At 38.2% G+C, this 17763-nt stretch overlaps 1 protein-coding gene across 2 annotated transcripts in view; it reads right to left on the bottom strand.

The window, feature by feature from the left end:
• Window positions 1-16206, bottom strand: part of MAP9 (microtubule associated protein 9) — a 70095-nt gene extending 53889 nt beyond the window's left edge. For both annotated transcript variants that reach the window (XM_082758606.1, XM_082758607.1), the window contains exon 1: window positions 16154-16206. The gene's annotated coding sequence lies outside the window, so the exon portion shown is untranslated. The remainder of the gene's footprint in view (window positions 1-16153) is intronic.
• Between the last annotated feature and the right edge of the window lie 1557 nt (window positions 16207-17763).

The following is a 17763-nucleotide window of genomic DNA, read 5'->3' as shown; positions in this document are numbered from 1 at the left end:
CTTAGTCTGGGAACCAGCACAGTCACATTAGGGGGGCTTTCTGCTCTAGCTCTTGCATCAGAGCATGGCTGGTTAGCTCAAACCCCTGGCTGATGATGTCTGGAGCTTCCAGGACTGGATCTTTTTGGATGGCACTGCATGATGTCCCATGGATGTAATCAGCATTTTCATGATGTTCTGCCATGGACAACTAAAATGTTAGAGATATATAACAAAATTTGTGCAAGTACTTTGCATTGACTGGGAAGCCTTGGTTAAAGATACATTACCGAAGCAAGGCTAAAAAGGTATTTCTGTGCCGGTCAGTTTGTGAAATGGAAATCAATTAGGAATTTCACTTAGGAATTTCACTCACGTGTCTAGATAGCATGTAACCTGCCAGAGGGATAACAGAGAATATTTTTCCTTTGAATGAGGGTTGGCTTCCCTTTGCATTATAACTTTGCATCCCATCTGCCAGAGATGTTTTCCAGGTTGTTTAATTTAGCTAGAATCACATGAAATCATCTCACTGCATTCAGATGGATTGTCTTTTGTTTTGTTTTGTTTTTTAGGCAAATGTACAACTTTTAGTTAGTCAAAAATTTTTTTCTTTTTTTTTTTTTTTTCTTTTCCCAAAATTCTAGACCAAACCAAAAGAGAAGGAAGCTGATAGGTAAATAATTTCATGACAAATAAACAGCTTCAACATTTTTTTGGTGACATTTAAAAAGCATAAATAAAACTGTAAAGAGGGAGTGTTACTTATCTAACCCTTGTGCAGAAAGGAAACCAAAATGACTAAGGAGTTATCAATGAATTCATGTGTGTGTGTGTGTACATATATTGAATTTGCTCTTAAGAGAGCTTTTGCATTTCACTGACAAGTGCCACCAAGGTGATGGCACCATGGTACCTTTGGCAGAGCGAGGCACCTTGGAGATTAGCACTGTCAAATATAGAGAGAGTACATCAATCACACCTCCTTTCTGTTGAAAATGAGGATGCCAGTTCAAAAGAAAGGCAAAGTGTGCTTTAGCACCTTTCCACCTTTAACCCTCTCTGAATACAGCTCCTAACATAGCCAGCAGCTTCATCAGTGGGTGGTTATTTCACTGCCTGCAGCTATGGGCTGTGCTGTAACTGACTCTATGGGCCACAGGACACAGCATCTTGCTGGAGTTGAGTGAGCTGTAATCCAGACACCAGAGCAGGGGACTACAGCATGTGAGGGATCTGAAGGGAGCTGGATTTAAAGGGAGCTCACCAGAAGCCCCATGGAATTGCTCATGTAGCTAAAATGGTGCTATTTACATGGGATATGCCTATACGAGTTACTAGAACAAGCTGTGCCTGCTTGCGGGCCCTGGGGGTAAGTGTCAGAGCATAGCTCATGTCCTTGCAGCCATGCTCTCTTCATTTCCTAAAATAGAGAGAACAGGACTGCAGCACCAACTGGGAGCCTTTGCTGACCTTTGCTGCCCCCAGGCTATTCCCAGGGAGAGCACTAATTGGCATTGACCAGAACTGGGCTAGGGGGCACGACAAAAACAGGAGCAAGCTGGGCAGTCACATGCCAGCTTGTGGGTCCATGGATTTATCTCCTTTAAGTAACTTGCGTACACGTAGCCGTGCATACTAGTAACTGAATCTGCTAATCTAAAGGTGTCCCGTATGTTCTTCACTCAACCTTTCCTAGTAGGCTGAATAAGGTACAACCCAGTGTATAAGCAAGACACTAGCTGAGATTAAAATAGTATTCACATAATTGGATCCCAGCTGTAAACACCATAATATCAGGTTTTGCACTTCTCTGTCCTGCTGTGCTTGTTATACGGGAAGGGAAATCTAAATCATTTCTCTGTGTTTATGAATTCCCAATGTGTATTAACATTCAGTGCAATAAACTGGAAAATGCCAAGTGCTATTTTAAAGCTTCTTTTTCCAGACATGCTGTGCTTCATATTTGGTCCTTTTTCTTGCAGGCTCTATAGCCACGGAAAGAATAGTGAAGACATCAGGATGAATAATGCAGTTAATTTAGACTGATTTTGCAAGCTTTTGCAAGGAGATTTCTAAAATCTTATTATGTTAAAGAGAGTTATTTCAGTTTTTTACTTTAGGGTAAAAAAAAAAATGCGTCTTCATATTACAGGAATGTTTTCGCTATTTTTTTTTTTTTTCTCCTGCAAACTAATGATAATGCACAATGTTTTTAGTTTCTTGGGCTGGGGAAAAGCAAAACTTTTTTATTTATAGAGGTTTATTAAAGGATTCACTTTCCAGAAATCAATTATTTGGTACAAATAATAGTGTGTTCTTTACCTGCATCACTGAGAATCATTGTAATGCTCACATAGGAACAGATTTGAGTTTATACTAAAAATCTCCCAGAACCCTGGGATAAACAGAGGTCTGGATGTGGTGACCAGTAACACAACCATGCTGGTTGGAGACTTAGTGGGAAGAATGTAGAAAGAGGAAAGTTGAATGCCACCAATTCTTTGGAGATGACAAAACGATAGGGAAAAGAACCTGGCATTACTCCTCAGGATCTCTTTGAATGCAGGCAATCACCACAACCAGTGGCAAATTACCAGATTCACACACTCCAGTGTGGGCTGATTAGGAGTGGAAATAGCATACTCAGAAATATCATCTATTTGAGGAAAAAATGGTTAATAACACTACAGCTAAGACATGAACTTTACAGGCAGGGGTAGGGACAATGCTCCAGCTGAACAGAAATGAGTTGTACGATGGTATCAAGGTGTCAATGGGCTTGTCAGCTTGTATTTGCTGTTTTTCTATATGTGGTATTAAAACTCCAGTTCAAGGGGATGAACTAGTGGTCAAAGCATCAGGCTGGAGTGGGTTTGCACATCTCTCCTTTTTCCCTGTTACCCAAGTTACATGCAGTCTTATTTGCTAGTTCCTGTTCTCAGCCATGCTGCCAAATTCTCCTTCTACAGTTACACCCACCCCAGCACAGTTAGTGCAGTCAGTGCAGTTTCTCAGGCTTTACAACAGGGTAACTGACTCAGTCTGAATTATCTCAAAAATAACATGCGAGAGTCAAAGAAAAGCAAAGGCTCAGAAACCCCACTTCTGTTTTCTATTAGAGACTTATGGAAAAGTTGAGGAGGAGAAGCATAAACTATTCATTCTTTGTTAAATAACATAGGATAACTTCCTCCACCAGTCCTCTGATGTCTTTACTTCTGCATCATTCAAATAGCAAAGATTTGGGTTAGGAATAGAGAGCAAGTTTGGATACACAGCCAAAGTGGGTTTTGTATCATCAGCATGGTTTAATAAAGCAAGTTTTAATTTCTCTATTTATTTTCCTAGCACTTTGCAGAATCCAAAACTTCACACACACAGACATATATATATATGTATGAACTGCCACCCAAGACACTTGTGAACTGCCAATTCTTTTGAATTACTGGGAAGGATTACATCCCACGGACAGAAATAGATAGGACAGCCACAAAATGTTTCTAAAGCATTAGAACAATATTCCATGGCTTCTACTAATGGCAGAACATGATGACCACTAGAATGAGAGGGAGAAGCATGAGATGCATAGATACTCAGGGTCAAGCCACAGATGTGCAAAAATCATAGTCCGATGCACACTGTTTAGCAAAGACATTCATTTTGCACATTAGCAACAATGACTAACCCCGTAGACAAGTCCCAGAGAGCTATATACACTACAGCTAACACAGTTACTAAAAACATTTGGAAATGTACTACAATACATTATAATTACATCCTAATGCAAGTAAATCCTTGAGAACGGCTGACCCAGATATCTAAGATAATTTGAGCATGTCACCCACTTACTAGTCCACATAAGTATGCCAGAAGCCAAACACCTTTGAAAGTTTTCAACTCAGAGGGATTTAAATGTATCCAATGCAAACATTCTTTAAACTATATTGAAACTGAAAAACCAACAACAGTGCTCTAAAAAAAAAAAAAAAAAAAAAAAAAAAAAAAAAAAAAGAGAGAGAGCTTCTTATGAATAAAGGAGATAATTACCTAATGGAGCCAGGTCAATCCAAACTTTAAAAACTTTAACTTATAGTTCAAATGCTGATTGTTCACCATAATGGGGAAGCTGTGCCAAAGAAAAATCTGATAGCTTTTATAAGTGGATTAAGAGTGCATGAGTAATATGAAGTGACAGGAATATATGATTAATAACAAAATGATCCTTGTGAAATTTGTAGGCTGTCCAAATACACTGTGCTCTAAAAACATATGGTCAATGAATAACTTAAAGAACCAAAAAGTGCATTATCAATATTCTGAGGAAAAAAAAAAAAAAGTATTTCTTCTTACTTCTTTTCCCAGTTAGAAACATAACTATTGAAAACATCTCCCTTAAAAAAATGGGGTGGGGGGGGAGGGAGGGAGTAGCTCAGACTTGTAAAATGTATTTAAACCTTAGCCAGGCTTATCAACAGAGCTCTGCTAGTTGATAAAACTACCTGCACATACCATCAGTAAAGACTGAGGGTTATATTCCTGTTGCTGGAGATGACTATAAGAATGATTGGGAGGGTATCAAGCATGCATAAAGTATATATATAGATGGTCAAGCAGCTTAGCTACCCACTTCACTATGAGCCCTATTCTTGGCTCTTCCACACTACATAAATATTACAATGTTTTTATTGTTATTATTATTTTTATTAATAAACCAGCTAACTTTCTTGAAAACAAAACAAATCCACCTAACACCACCACAGAAGGTTTTATACCTTTATATGTCCTCCTAATATATATATATACACACACTCACTTTCATGATAGAAAAATATTACTGTGATGGACTGAGCAGTCATATTATTACAAACACTGAACTGAAAAAAAAATATTAAAACAAAAACTGCAAAAAGTTAGAGTTATGCCCTAGAAGTCCAGGAGCAGCACATGCAGGGTCAGGCAACCCAGGGCCTAGTGCTGCAGGACCAAGCCATGTGACAAAGTCAAGGTATGGATTGTAAAGGCTCACAGCTTCCATATTCTCACCTTCTCATAAATACCATTACAGCTGCTGAGTCTTGAAACTATAACTTGATATTGGCCTATTCCCATTTTGTTTGATATCACAGTAAGATTGACTTGAAAAGAGATGTGCTTGGGTTCAATATTTTCTTAAATACATGCTATATGTATTTATGTTGTACTGTTGGAATGGTTTATAAGAAAAGATACTTCAATGAAAACCCTAACTCTTCTGAGTTCTGGGAGAACTTGAAAGTTTATCCAACCCTCTGACTTGGGTGTCTGTTATGAAGTTGTATTTTTCTGCTGAAGGAAATGATGTTTATTTTACATTGTTACAGCCAGGAAAACCACTAAGTATGGTTTGTACATTTTCAAAGAATGCCACAGATTTTTAACACCATGGCATAAATAGTCTTTGAAATATAACAGAGTATGCCTAACAAAGGGAGACAAAACAGAAAGGAGGAAAACTCGGAAGTCATTCTTTATACAAACTAAATTCTTTATAGGAAAATATGCTCTTTCTCACTCTTCTCTAGAGTAAATATTTCAGAGGCAAAAAAAAAAAGCTTTCAATAATGAATTTCTTGTGCTGCTGAATGTCTTTCTGGGGAGTTGGGAAAGAAAGAAGAAAAATGATCATTTGGTGAATTCATACTCTGTTGATTTTGATTAAAATTCTAGACTTTTAATGAAGTTGATAACCCACAAAAAAAAAGAAGGGAAAACTGATGTCACATTGATGCATTGGAAGGCTGGACAGAAAACAACGAGAAAAATGCAACTGCAAGAATTCTTCAAAAGAGTAAGAGACTTGCTTTTTCCTTTGTTAATATGTAAATATCCCTGCGATATACTCCCTTGCTCCAACAACAACTGCAGTAATTGCTACATCTTCTCTAAGCTTTTCATTGGTGCTCTGAAAAATCTGCAGATTCTGACTTTAACGTATTTTTTTTCTGAGCATTGTGAACAGGGACATCATGCTGCAGTAACACTTCCTTGCACTGTTTTCAGTACTAGGACCAGAGATAACCATTTTAATTGAGTCTGTACCTCATTGTCTCTGCACGTGCACAAAAAATGGGATTTCAGATGTGCTTTTAGGACTTCATAGCATCTGTTCCATTATTATATTTTATTTTGTTGTGGTGGAAATGTCCACCCATACTTAGAAAAGTTATCCTTACTCCTTCATCTTGAGCACTTCTACAGAGCAGGCACCATCCAGGCAGCAGTCACTGGTGCCCCTGTGGTAGACCTCAGAAGCCATTTCACATCACACTGCGATGCTGCGCAAGACTATGGGACCAGATCATGTGGAGAATGCTTCATCCATCACTCATCACTTAACTGCAGCAGTTGTTGGAAATATCAACAAATCAAAGAAAAGCATATGTTTTATAGAGTACACTAGAGTGGCTTTGAATTCTGTGCTGTCTGAACTCTAACAGGCAGAATTCAATAGGCTTTTGTTAAAAGAGCACACTTGAATCTTAAGCTCATTATCTATTTTTTTTTCTATTTTTTTTTTCCTCAGTAAAATAAATACAAATATTTATCAAGTAGTGAAAACCAAAGACATTCCTAGGAAATCACCAAAAAGTTCTTACAGATGGAGTTTACATAATTATCAGTGCACAGAACTTGAAGCTGTTTTGTGAAACACTCAATTTGGTAGGTTAATTGCACATTCTTCTCAGCATTCAGAAACATAAATGGAATTTTCAGGTAGGTAGTGCAGGAGAGCAAATGAGTGATAAAAGACAACCAGTTCATCTGCAAAAACACAAGCAGATAAATGGTCCTTACAGAAGAAAACAAATGTTTTTTAGTCTTTATAGCCTAGCATGTTAAGCATCATTTGCTGCTGTCAGTATAAAGCTCGTTTCTGAAGCAGTGATATCTATTGTAAGCTTTTCTCATTTGCAGTTGAAGCAAAGAACTCACAATGGCATTTCAGGCTCTTTTCCCATCCTTTCTCATCCTACACCTTCTAAAATGAGTTTACCTCACCATATTTTCTCCAAGACATCTCAGAAACTATTTATTCAGATTTATTTATTTTTAGTATCTGAAGGTGGTTTTAAATCTGAAAATGCAGAAGGCCACCAGAACAAAATTATAAAAATAACTACAGGTTTCAGGCTATGACATACTTCAAAACCACTGGCCTGTTCACTGTAGGTTTTGAAGCATTCCTAAAGTTGCTGCTAAAAAAAAAAAAAAAAAAAAAGTGCTTTTGAAAACCAGCTGAAGACCCAGGATCTGTATGCATTGAAAGGGCTCTTTGTGTGGAGGGTTGGCCTCAGCCAGAAGCCAAGCACCCACTGGGCTTCTTGCTCATTCAGGGATGAGAAAACTCACATGTTAAAATAAACAGGGGGAAATCACTTACCAAGTACTGCCATGGGTATAACAGACCGGAGATGAGGAATTAAACTTAACGTATTGCCAGTTAGCATAAATCACAGAATCACAGAATTTCTAGGTTGGAAGAGACCTCAAGATCATCGAGTCCAACCTCTGACCTAACACTAACAGTCCCCACTAAACCATATCCCTAAGCTAATATATTGAATTATTAATATTGAATTATCGATTCAAGTAATGAGAGGGAAAAAATAAATAAAAATAGTATAATCTTTTAATATGATATTATAATATATAATCTCCAAAATAAGAACAACTCCAGAGAAGAGTCACAAGGATGATCAGAGGGCTGGAGCACCTCTCCTCTGAACACATGCTGAGGGAATGGGGGTTGTTCAACCTAGAGAAGAGAAGGCTCTAAGGAGACCCTATTGCAGCCTTCTAGTACCTAAAGGGGGCCTACAGGAAGGCTGGGGAGAGACTCAGGTCAAGGACTGTAGTGATAGAACAAGGCGTAATGGCCTTAAACTAAAAGAGGGTAGATTTAGATTAGATATTCGGTAAAAGTTCATTATTATGAGGGTGGTGCCTCACAGGTTGCCCAGAGAAGCTGTGGATGCCCCATCCCTGGAGGTGTTCAAGGCCAGGCTGAATGGGGCTTTGAGCAACCTGGTCTAGTGGGAGGTGTCCATGCCCATGGCAGGTGGGGGCTGGAACCAAATGGTCTTTAAGGTCCCTTCCAACCCAAACTGTTCTATGATTTTAAGATAAATATATATATATATATATATTATTTTTTTTAATACTGCACACTGTAATTCAATTTGAGATAAGGACAAAACTAATTCTAAGTATAGAATAGGCTTCTAAAACTATTTTTCATATGATCAAGTCTTGAGAAAAAGATGATAGCTTAAGAGAATGAAAATATGAAGGCAATAGAAATCTCTATAGTCTTGCCGTGTTCAACCTCTGCTGAAAGTTACATATCTCTTGGGTTATGAGAACATCCATACACTGTTTTGCATGCCAACTATTTGAAGTGCTGAACTAAAGTGATGACAATTTTAATAATAATAATGTAATTGCACTTTGAGTAATTGTACATATTGTATTGAATTCAAAAGCTTTGACTTTGACTTACAGCAGCATCAGAAAATGTTTTGATTCTACTAAGCGCAGTATGAAGACTTTCATCAGCCTACAGCCTGCAGGCACATCGGTCTCTTTCCAAAAATAGATTAGCTCCTTCTACTAAATGGAGAACACCTAAATCAAAACTCTGAAGTTTATTTGTCTGCTATATATATTGTACAGCATACTGAGTACTGTAATTAGTCATCCCTTCCCAGTGGTAATTGCTGGAAAAAAAGTTTAGACTTCAGGAACGGTGTGTCTCCCCTCAAAACTTATCAATCATTTTTAAAATTTGCAGATTATATAAAACATTTTGTATGCTTAGAGTCTGTTAAATCTTATTGCTACATCTAGCCTGAGGACCAGAGTTCACTGGCATTTTATTTATCCAAGAGGATTTAAAGTTTATATGTGAAGTTGCTGACTTTATTAACAGCAATATCGTTCTTACTATGCTTCTGCTGTTTCCTTCATTTAAAGAACTGACCATCAGAGTTAAGTGAGTCAGCATCTGTGTTAAACAACATTTGATAAGGCAAATTTCCCCAGGCAAACATTTTGATTTTATGCTCACTATTTTATACAGTATTTTATACAGGTAAATTTCATAAAAAGATATACTATATGAAAACCTAAAGCAAACAACTGGCTTACAGTTTTATTTTTGCAGATACAAACACTTTTACTGCTGCTTTTCAACTGTTGATTAGTAATGCATTCATGTTTGCTTTCGAACAGTGCAAAGCATAGTTTAGAGCTGTCATGATCATATAGGTAGCGTTGGCTTCTGGTGACTGCAGCAAACTAGATAGGATTCTATGGCAAAAAACAAAGACTGTGTTAACTTTAATGCTAGAAGTGGGGAAAATTTGAAGGTAAGGTAAGGTTTTCCTGTAATGGTACAGTTCAAAGCAGTGGACTAATAAGTGCTTTCATATGAAATTTTGGCCTTTATCCATCTGTCCATATATGTGTTACCATAAGAATACACACACAAAAGGTGCCTGGAATGAAAGAGCCTGAAAATATCTTTGTTTCTATTTATCTGGGAACTTGAAAGGGCTGGTTAATGAACAACAAAGAGCCTTGTTAATTATTGATCACAACAGTAGTAATGTGTGTGCATGATGGCAAAAACAATATACAACATAGTGCAATATTAAAAGGGGAATTTTTTAAAAAACAAAATAAACAATTTTTAACTTTCTCAGAGAAGTTGCTGTTGACAATTTATTGGTTTTACAATAAGCCCCTGCACATAATGAGTGAAGATTAAACACAATGTAACACAAAGCTGTGCCACATGAATTATTTGTGCAGAATGATGTTGAATCCACTGAGATTAACTAGCAAAATTAAGAGTCTATTTTTCAACTTCTGTCAGTGTTGGGAGTCTCAAACTAGAGCACCAGTCTCATAATATTCCAGTATCAGGAGATTACCTCATATCAGAAGACTGCTTCAATACCCTTCCTTTTTCACCACCATGGTCAGCATTCTGCAGCTGCATTAGACACTCTGTATGAACTTCATGGATTATGTGTGGCATAGCAAAAGGAAAGTCTGTCACACACAGGACAGGAAATCCCACTGACAACCTCAATGAATTGTACTGTTATGTTGTGCCACTGGAGGACAGGTATATAAAAGAAAATGCAGTGTGTCTAGTAGATCTCATGCACTTTCCCTAAATGAGACCTGGGAGCTATGATCACAGGAAGCTTTGGAGCTGGTCTAGCACACCACTCTTTCTGGGTTATCAGGACTTGGTATTTGTCTTCCTCGTACCCTTTCCAGGCATCTGTCTAGACACTACCTAATATATCTCTCATGTCATGCTAAGTAGATTGTCATGTCACGTTAGGTAGACCTAATGTCATGAATATCTACACAGAAAATTATACCATAGTGGTAGCAATAAGATATCCTAAATAACTAGTCATAAAACAAGGCTTTGCAGTGAAGGCTTTCTCATTGCATTCAAAATAAATCCAGCAATATGTTTGCAGCCATACAAGATGCAGTCTTCTTCCAGAAGGAAGATTTTAAATGGGGCAGTGATGTTTCCACTATTTTGCCAGAAAAAACAGTAAGCCACAGGGAAGACAGCTTGAACCTGACATTGAGCAACTTGCAGTAAATATTCAGAATATTGTTATTTCGTATCTTCTATTAAAGAAATATTTCCAGTCTTACTGTAGATATTGTTGCTATGGTTTCCTTTGTTGAAATACGTCTGTCTCCATATTGCCTATTGCTGAGGCTACCTCATATGATAGGGAAATGAAAGGAAATGCAGGCTGAAATCTTCATCCTTCAGAACAGGAGAAACTATTGTCTGCTTATATAAACTTCTACAGAATAATGGCCTCAAATATACTACCAGGTAATCTGAAAGGATGATACAGGACATAAGCCAGATTTGCAATGGAATGTCTTGTAAGTAAGCTTAGCTGTGAACAAGTTGGTTCATTTATATAGCACAAAAAGTGCATCTCTGTAATAAAGCGTGGTACTACACAGAGACTTTTCAGCATGGTCCATGCCAGTTAGCACACATTCCAGGAACAGTATTGTCTGTTGTTCTGCTTGGGCAGTCTCTTTGTCCTGATTCAAAGTAGCTTTCAGTAATCTAATGCATTCTGTGATACTGGCTTCTGTCCTGGAAGGAGCAGGACTGTGTCACTATGGCTCTGCACCATCACAAGTAAACTCAACCCCAGACTACTCTTGCTTTACTGCTTTCTGCACACAAATCAGTTTCTGTGGAGTCCCTTGGATAGTCTCACTGCAATCCTTGGAGCAGTGTTGAATGTGCCCATTGACCATAAATCACAACAGCAAAACAAAGCCTGCACTGGGACTGTGCTTCATTAAAATGATAGTTGTAGAGAATATAACACTGTTCAAGAATTAGGTTTTCAGTGTCTTTTCCAAAAAGGTACAAGGCTACTTCTCTCTTTGTTGCACATTTGCATGCTACAGGAACAGAGATACTTGATACCAAGACACAAGGGCTTACAGGTCTGAGGGATGCTGTCCCTAAATGAGCAACACTCCTGAAAGAGGCTATAATGGCTGCGAACACACTTCAGCTGAGCGAGACTCACTTGCAAACTAAGTTCAAGCTGTGGGGAAAAAAATGAGAGAAGGGAAAGAAGACCAACCAACGTATTTAATTCCCAGTGACTCTCCTGCTCACCGCTTCTGTTGTCATACTCACTGCTGAGAACAATGCAGGAGGCAGGTCTCCCTTGCAGAGCTCCACAAGGACTGACCTTAGCATTTATTCTTATTATCCTCACCATGAACACTGCATAAAAGCCCGGCGTAGCACATAAAGTACAACTCTCCAATTCAGCTTAGCCCTTTGGGGAGATGCTCTTTGTGCTCTTTCTGCCCTGTATAGTCAAATAGACCCATCTTTTGCAATATGTGAGAGTTTTCATTTCAATCTCTTGCTCTTTATTTTCCATGCAGCACTGACCTAGGGATGTTCCATGCAGCAGAGCAGCAGAGTCACACAGATCAAACAATTCAGCCATGTTTATTTATATAGCTGGACTAATCATTACAACCTTCTGATGGTCACCATGTGTCTGGCAAGCTTCAGCTGCGGTGTTCTGGGAAGCTGCAGCCTTGCTTTCTCCCATGTATTCCCCTATGCAGCACTGAACGAGAGAGGCAGCACTGGGAGACAATGAAAATTGAGCTTTGCTACCTACGTATTAGAACAGCTGAACTTTTGCTCCTTCCTTATCCTTCCTGTCCACATCCTGCAAATCCAGCAACTGCTTGAGACTGTTCTTTATACAGAGTATAAACTGAGGTGAAACATTTGTAAGAGTTAGTGCTGCATGCATTTTCACATGAACTATCGCACTTAGAAACAAATGCTATTTAAAGTGGATTGTCCCAGGAGTCTCTCTCAGTTAGCACAATGCACTTTCCCAGAAGGGGTTCAATTTCAGGTCTTGAACTTGTCCCACGCTCCCAGACCTTCTGGGCCAAAAAGTGTGGCAGAGTCATTAAACCCAAGCCCTAGATGGGAGCTGGTGCTCTGATAGCTCAGTTTTGAGCCATTCAAAAAACAAAGTTTGTATATCCAAGAGGGAAATCAGACTTGGCCTTCCTCAACCAAAAGCCACCCCCCTGCCACACCGACGAGGTCAAGTGGTGCTCTGATCACTCCTGGGAATGAGAACAACAGTTCTTTTCACTTGTTTCTTCCCCAAAGAAACCCCCCAAATAGCTCTATAATTACAAAATGGGAGAGATTTTAAAGTGTAAACTGAAATCTACAAGGATTTTTTATATCTATATAGATGTTTACATGAGAGATGTGTACATGAGAGATATTTCCTTGCTATGATGCCATAAAACAAACTAAAACCTGAAGGACTTCAATAGGAACTTGGTTTAAATTCTGTGGTACTAAAACTCTGCCTTTTGTGAACAGTGCCCATTGACTTTGTCCTGTCATTGATAGGGGCTGAAGTCAATAGAGAATATGAGGGACTTAAAGGGGTTAATCAATGCCTTGCAGGAGAAATTTGTTTATTTTTCATATTCTCTTCTTTTCTCCTGAAGTTATCTGGCAAAAAATGCAGATTATTTAACAGCAGTCTGTTTCCTCTCCAATCAATGAGGCTGTGCTGATTTACACCTCTGGGGGAACCTATGATGGTAGGAACAGTCTAACATCTGCAATTATCTGCTGCAATCTCAAGAAAACTTCTCAAAGGTTTTCATTCTGGCTTTAAAAGCACTGTTACAATTTTCGTATATTCAAGAATGTCATGAATCAGCTATCAATGAGGGTTAAGAAGATATACAGTTAAGGAAGAAGATCTTACAGTAGCTCAGTTTTGATATGATCAGCTTCAACATATGAGTTTTCAACATGAAAGATAGCAGTCATGGTTTCTCAGGAGACACTGTTTTGGATGTTCTGGAGGAAGAGGACATAATCAGTTTCAACATCGGCTTTCCCATACCATCTCCACCATAGAGACCTTATTTGTCTCCACCGTAGATAACATCATTGTCTTCACTGGTGTTTCTTAAACATCCACTAAAAAGGATAGAGTCCGGATGTTTAACACCATATGGGAATCTCAGAACACGGACCAGGATAAAACTTGATATAATGGGGCTTTCAGATAGTTTAAGATAATTGGTATGGAAAAGGGCATGACATACATTTCTAAATGCTCTTGATGGTCAAGAATAAGTAAAGATAGAGAAAATAAATTGGAACACACTTTTGAACGCAACAGTGGCACTTTAGGGACTTAGCAAAAGCATACAAAGCCACCATATTTTATGGGGGATCAAGCATCAAGCTGAGCATGAGGGAGAGAAAGGTAGGAGGAAGGGAGGAACAAGGAGGGTGGAAAAAAGGTGAGCAACACAACATGGATTTTGCTCAGGGACTCAGTGTGCTACTGGCATTTCCTCACTGAGGCTGCAAAGATGCTATGCAGAGATGTTAACACAGAGGCTTTGCTCAAGCAAAAGAGGTGCAGCAATACAGTAATAAAATGAACTGTATCATGGATTTGAGTATAAATCAGCAGGTGTAGCACAGAAATGGCTTGACCTGACTGATGATTACCATCAGAAGATGACCAGGGAGTGCTCATCTTAGGGCTGTAGAAAGGCCCACTGATGCTCACCTTAACCACCAGGCTGTCAGTATGATGAGCTCAAAGGAAGAAGTGCTGTATTGAAGGAGATGTATGTTCTATGATAGGACAGAACTGTGTGAAAGGTCATTGCCAACTAATATCCAGAGTGTGGCTATTTCATCATCCACTTATTTCTATTGATACTAACCTGTTTTAAGCTTCCTAAAAAGGCTTTTCTGGTTTTACATTCATAGCGGATGGCTGTGGGTGAGGACTGTACTGCTCAATGAGGGTACCCAGAGAACAGCTCATTATTACCATGCACACCTAGCAGAATTTCAATTTAATTTGTTCCATTTTTTCATGAATGTTACAAGCACTTGAATAAGGAAAAGATTTAATTTTAAGCTCAGACAGACTCCTGAAAAATCAATTTTAAGACTAGAAGGCACCTTAATAATCTCAAAGGCTGATCTGCATGCAAATGGTAGGCTTCATAGACAGTAGATATCTGTATTTTCTGCTTCTAGCAGATATTCAAGGTTAATACAAGAATTACTTCAAGAAAAGGAGAATCATTACTTAAGATCTTTTGGAAGATAAATGCAATAGCCACATTAACATCTCTTTAGGAAATGCCCTATGTATTTTGTCTAGAGTGTCTTTTGCAGCAGAGAGCTACTAACTGCAATCAGTTCATGTATTAGCATGTATAGACTGGCAATTTAATTTGTGCACAGCACTTTTCAGATTTCTCAAAGATTAGCAGTAGTCAACAGTGACTTACACTGCTCAGAACTTCCCTTCACAGCCTGTAGTTGAGTTATTTTAATCTCTTCAAATCTTTGATAACATTTAACACTAAAGATGCTTACATATCTAATATGGTGGATCTTCAGTGTATGAAATTAGATAGGAGTTAAACTGGGCTCTAGGTATGAGAAATCAGTTCTTTCTGATTTCACTGGTACTTAAACTTCAGGAGACAGATCTCAGGGTGTATATTCCAGTATTTAATTCATCCCTTGGGTCCCAGTTATGCCGTGATGTACATGCAACATAATTCTACTGAATCAGTATTCCTACTCTGCTCCCCATCTCTAGCTACCAGTTAATGCTGTGCATGTTCTTACAACACATCTACCACAAGGCAATGCCAACCCTCCTGTTAATTATACTAGAGATGGTGTACGATCCTGGGCAAGAGAAATGAAGCAATGAACACAAATCCTAACACCAAGATATTGCTTACAGGCCCCAGTTTTACACATAGCTGCTGACAGCACATGTATATGCTGAAGGGCACAATGCAATTCTCACTACATAAAAGCACGCAGGAGAGATTGGTGAAACAGTAACTGTGTTTTCCACAGCCATCTCCCTAGTGGCCCCTTTGTTTTGAAAGTATTCACATAAGAGATTCAGTTAAGATTAAAGTACTTTCAATTGAGATGTTTAAAATTAAATGTTTCACCTTCTCACAAACAAGTGACACTTATCAGCACTATGTCATCTGAAAGATGGCATCTGCTCTTTTAGTAAAGCAGCAGGATTGGAATGGCAAACAAGCCAGTTCTCCTGCCAAATTCCTTTTACTCTTACTTTACCACTAGGAGACACAGCAGAGAGTGAATGGTATTTTTTCTGTTTCAGGAGAACCATGATTTTTATCCACATATTTAAATTAAGAAAAATAATTTTAAAAATGAGAAAAAAAAAAAAAAAGCTTTGTATCTCTGCCAACATGTGACACTATTGCTGCAGAGTCGTGAAAAAAGTTATGCATTATGTATTGGTTAAGAAAGTCATCATTTCCTAAGACCCAAAAGGCAAAATTTCACTTAAGCATTGATTCAAAATAAAAATATCACAGAGACTTGTCCCCAGCATGGTACATTACACAAGCATGTAGAATGACGGAAGGAAGAAAGGTCACATTAAAGAGAATGCAAGATGTATTTAATCTGGTCAAACAGCTGAGCTCTTCAGGGCAGTAACTGTCTACTTACGTGTCTATGTAGTGCCTTATACAGCAAAGCTCTTACCCAGTGGAGGTTTCAGACCCCAGAAGGGCAACAATACTCAGGATTATGGGAGTTACAAGAAAGACCAAGGTCCATATTTGATTTTCATTGGTATAGCTGATTCTCTCTGACCTTCACGTACAGCCTAGTAGGACAATTGCCAGACTTATTCACATTTTTCTACTGATAACTCCAGCTTCATATTTGAGAGCTGGCACTGTCATTTTTTCATTACCAGATTGAACCTAAATAAAATTTCATATATTCCATCTGTTAGTGTATCTTTAGGCTTTAATATCTTATATTTGTCACCCATGATTAGCATGCTAGGGAGACCAAGAGACTCTTTTTAACTGAAGGAGATAGTTTGACTACGTTTCGCTCCTTCAAAAACAGTGCCCTGTTTTCTCTCGCTCAGATCTAAAATCTTGATCGTTAGACTTTGTGATGTGAGACCATTTCTCTAAATATGATTAGAATTTCCTATCTCTGTAAACCAGCTGTGCCCTCATTCTTTCAGACTGATAGATGCTTTACAGGTTGACTTATGTTGATGTGCCTGATCTATCATGACCTGATCCATCAGGTTTCTGTTGGGTTGACTGATATTTGGGCAGGTAACTTAATATTACTTAACACGTTTTTTCTTATTTTAAATCTATTGCCTCCCTTCCTAAAGTTTTGGGAAGGTGCATGGTTAGGTCACTGCCAGCTGGAGATCTGTAGAAACCCACTTACACAGGGCAATAGACAAGAAGCTATAGTCTGCTATAAGAAGAAGCCGTGCTCCAAAACTATAAGATGACAGTGTCTGACAATGTTTATATTGAATGGTGTTGCTAGTATCTAGCATAGTCCAACTATGTTGAAATATTCACCTCATAACTGTTGGCTGCTCTAAGCAAGTCAAGTGTTGGAGTTTATTTGATTAAACAGAGAAAGAAAAAACAACACAACTTCTAATGAAAATCTTAACTGAGCTTTCTTCACCTTTTCCTTATCTTACTATTAAGTTCAAAGACAAAAAACCTCTCCACAAAATACTCTGTATTTTCTTGTCTAAATTGCACATATGGTGGCTTAATATTTGATCCTTAAAGACAGTTTTCCTACTCTTTTGTCACTCGGCATGCAGGTGTTTTAGAAAGAAATACACAGAAAACATTAGCCTTTTAATATTAACCTCTCTCACAGAGAAGTAATTCAGGAATAGCTTCACATGTACGCGTCTCACCAGTGAAGAATTCGTGTTAGCAAGATAAGAAAATGACTGCAATGCCAAATCTGTCCAAATTGTTGTCCTTGCCTTTAATAGGCTGTGTGAGGTAGGTCATGCAAAATTCAACCCAGAATCCTTACATGATTATCTGTACAGAGCCAGTGATACTCCAGAGGCTTTATCATAATCCATGTATGGTTTCAAATGCATTTCTTTCTGACAAACTTCAAATAGATTTAATTATAACAATAAGAACAGTACAAGACTTGTAAGGAGGCAGTGTCAGTAAAGGTTTTACTCACCAAACATACTAGATATTTTTCTGTGTTTTCTGCCAGAATAGCTCAATACTTTGTAATGTTATTTGGCTTTCAGT

This window comes from Aythya marila, assembly GCF_965140915.1.
Source record: "Aythya marila genome assembly, chromosome: 4".
Lineage (NCBI taxonomy): Eukaryota > Metazoa > Chordata > Aves > Anseriformes > Anatidae > Aythya > Aythya marila.
Note: the sequence above shows the minus strand (reverse complement) of the source record. Positions and strands in the feature narration are given on the sequence as shown.